This window comes from Nannospalax galili, unplaced genomic scaffold (assembly GCF_000622305.1).
Source record: "Nannospalax galili isolate Female #2095 unplaced genomic scaffold, S.galili_v1.0 scaffold114, whole genome shotgun sequence".
Classification (NCBI taxonomy): Eukaryota; Metazoa; Chordata; class Mammalia; order Rodentia; family Spalacidae; genus Nannospalax; species Nannospalax galili.
In genome coordinates this window covers 2,921,798-2,925,220 of record NW_008336930.1, presented here as the reverse complement: position 1 = coordinate 2,925,220, position 3,423 = coordinate 2,921,798, and the positions used below count along the sequence as shown (strand labels likewise).

The following is a 3,423-nucleotide window of genomic DNA, read 5'->3' as shown; positions in this document are numbered from 1 at the left end:
GAGGGAGGGAGGGAGGGAGGCAGAATGAATACAAGCAGGGGCTTGGGAGCAAAACTGAAACACAGTGGCATGTACTCAGCTGCCTCCAGTAACTGGCTCACAGCTGAAGTGCTATCTGTGGCACTTAAAAAGCTCATCTACAACCTGCCTTTCAGAGAATACTTATGAGATCATTACAATATTCTAGAAAAGTTTTCAGAGTTCCAAGACTCGATGATTTCAAGCATGCAAAAAGAATCAACATTGGTAAACTTTATCAAGTATGACTAACCACTGAGGCTATGGGAGGGTGCTACTTAGGAAGTGGGTATATAAATAAATGTAAAAGAAAAAAAAATAATTCTTCAAAGCATAAAATTTTGCTCCTTAATAATTAGTAGATGTGAAAAACATTACCATTGAAATCTACCTGATGACTTTATGTCTCAGAAAGTAACCTACTGTAACTAGTAACAATCAGATATATAGAGATCAGCAACATATGTGCATCATAGTGTCAACTGTATTAAAAATGAATTTCTCTGTATGAAACTGTATTTTAATAATGAAATGGAGATCTTTTTTAAAGTTTAAAACCTCATTTAATTTTATGTCATAGGGGTTATATGGAGTACAATAATGTATAACTGTATCAATTCAACTGTAAACCTAAAAATATACAGCCAGTTTTGAAAGAGATGCATCTTAGCTCTGGAAATTGTTATTGAATATGTCAATGCTGTTGTAATGAAATCCTTCTTCTAATTATATGGTTATTAAATAAATAATTTTAAAAAATTCAATAATACGAAATGAGGCCTTTTTTGGTAAACTTTTTTTTTTTTTTTTTTTGAGACAGGGTCTCCCTGTAGCCCCAGCTGTCCTGGAGCTCACTCTGTAGACCAGGCTGGCCTTGAACTCACAGAGATCCACCTGCCTCTGCCTCCCAAGTGCTGGGATTAAAGGTGTGTGCCACCACACCCAGCTTTGGTAAACATTTTATCCAACTAGAATAACTAGAAAAGATGACAGAAAACAAATTTTCAGGTATATTCTATACTGAATAATTCTAATATTAATCACTTTAGGACCTCAAGGGTCACTTTTTAGAAATTTTCATAATCATGATGAAAAGATTTTGGATATCCCACTCTTCTACTGTGCTAGTGACATTATGCTGCATGGGGTGAGTAGATTAGACGATGGTGTGTACCTGAAACTCAAAGTCAATACACACATATACACACGTGCACAGTGAAGGAACTGCTACTGTGATTATTCCTAATTACTGGAATTACAGGACATGTCAATGAAAAGTTACTTGTATAATTCAAAAAGAGAAAACACAGAGCCAAGGCAAAACTCTAAGCACAGGCAATTATAAATAGCTGCAGGGCCACACTACCTAGAAAGGCTTTTGATTTTCCAGCATTTTTATTTATTTGTTCATTCATTCATTTATTGTGGAGCTGTTACAGATTAAACTTTTAGCATTTTAAATATATGACTTCTTCAGTATACACTATACAGAAAAGTCAGGCTCTTCACTTACAGAATTGAATATGGTTTAAGAAATAAAACTTAGGGGCTAGAAATGGCTCAGTCAGTGGTTAAGAGCACTCACTGGCTCTTCTTGCAGAGAACTTGGGTTCAGTTCTCAGCACCCACATGGTGGCTAACAATTGTCCTTAACTCCAGTTCAAGGGGAAGCAATGCACTCTTCTGGCTTCCATGGGCATTGCACAAATGCAGTAACTTACATACACAGCAGGCAAAACAATCATACACATAAAGTAAAAAAAATTTTTAAAGCAATAAAGCTGCTACCTATAGGCCTCTCTCAGGGGTAAGTCCATTGCGCCCTCCGCACTCTGACTCCCCCAGCCTCATTCACCCTCCCATCTCTGCCACCATTCTCTCCTCCGAGTTTGGGCCCTGCCCCATTCCTTATCTTGGGGCCCCAGACACCTGGGAAACCAATACTGCTCCCTGATGCTTTTCATCCAGACCAAATTAGTGCCTTCTCTGGGCCCCAGGAGCTCTGCTTCTGGGCCTGGCCCCGTCCTCACCTCTCTGTGCCTCCCTGGGCCTGCAGGACCCACCTCAAGCCTCACTCCTACCCACAGGCCTCTCTCTGGGGTAAGTCCATTGTGCCCTCCACGCCTTGACTCCCCCAGCCTCATTCACCCTCCGATCTCCACTGCTGTTCTCTCCTCCAAGAGAGGGCCCTGCCCCATTCCTTGTCTTGGGGCCCCAGACACCTGGGGAACCAAAACTGCTCCCTGATCCTTTTCATCCAGACCAATGGAGTGCCTTCTCTGGGCCCCAGGAGCAATACTTTTGGGCATGTCCCTGCTCTGCTCTCAACTCCCTCTGCTTCCCTGAGCCTGCACCACCGCCAGCTTCTTTCTAGGACTCTGGGGCTGACCTTTCCTCTTCTTCATCCTTTGCAACCAGACCAACCCAGCTCTTCAGTGCAGGCCCCAGGAGGCCTTAGGGCCTCTTCCCGCCCCATCTGCCTTTGCATCTCTTGGTGGCAAGGCCACCAGTTGCCCTAGACAAGCATCTTTCCTGAGCAAGGCTCCCAGGGCAGTCCAACCCCCAAATTCCTGAAGACAAAATCGTTCCTGGAGGGATCCACACCTTAGGAGAAAGCCTTAAAACACCTGACCCTCACCTGAATTGGGCCTCTGTGGGAACTCCTGAAGACAAAATCAATCTGGTCCCTCCAATATAAAATCAAAACAGAGAACTGGAAGCTTAGATGAACCAACTTTTCATTCCCAAAAAGTAAACCACAAAGACACATAAAGTTCACAAAAAGAAGCAGACCTAAACTGGAAGGCCTGAGTCTCACACAAGAATCAGAAACTACAAAAGAAATTCACATGGCAAAATCACAGAAAAAATAATAACATGAAACTAAAACAACACATCCCCACCAAATACCAACAGTCCTCTAGAGGAGTACAATGAGAAGCCCCTAGAGATAATGCAGGACATGGAACTCAAAAGAACAATTATAAACATGATAAAAGAATTCAGTGAATTCTACATAGTGAGTTCCAGGACAGCTAGGGCTACAGAGAGACCCTGTCTCAAAAAAAAAAAAAAAAAAAAAACACGAGAAATATTGAAGAGAATCTCAGGCTGAAATGAAGAAGGAAGTGACACACTCAGTAAGCCAATTAGAAAAGACAGCAGAAAGCCCCACCAATAGGATGAACAAAATGGAAAACAGGGTATCAAGATTGGAAGACAAAGTGGATGAACTAAACCACTCAAACAAAGATTATGAAAAATTTAAGAAATCACAAGAATGGAATATGCAGGAATTGTGTGACACCATCAAAAGACCAAACTTACCAATCATAGGCATACAGGAAGGAGAAGAATCCCAAGATAATGCATGGACCAGATCTTCAACAGTAAAATAGAGATTTC

General features: G+C 41.6%; 1 protein-coding gene across 1 annotated transcript in view; it reads right to left on the bottom strand.

Moving 5' to 3' along the window:
- Window positions 1-3,423, bottom strand: part of Shq1 (SHQ1, H/ACA ribonucleoprotein assembly factor) — a 118,922-nt gene that overhangs the window by 75,553 nt on the left and 39,946 nt on the right. The window lies entirely within an intron of this gene.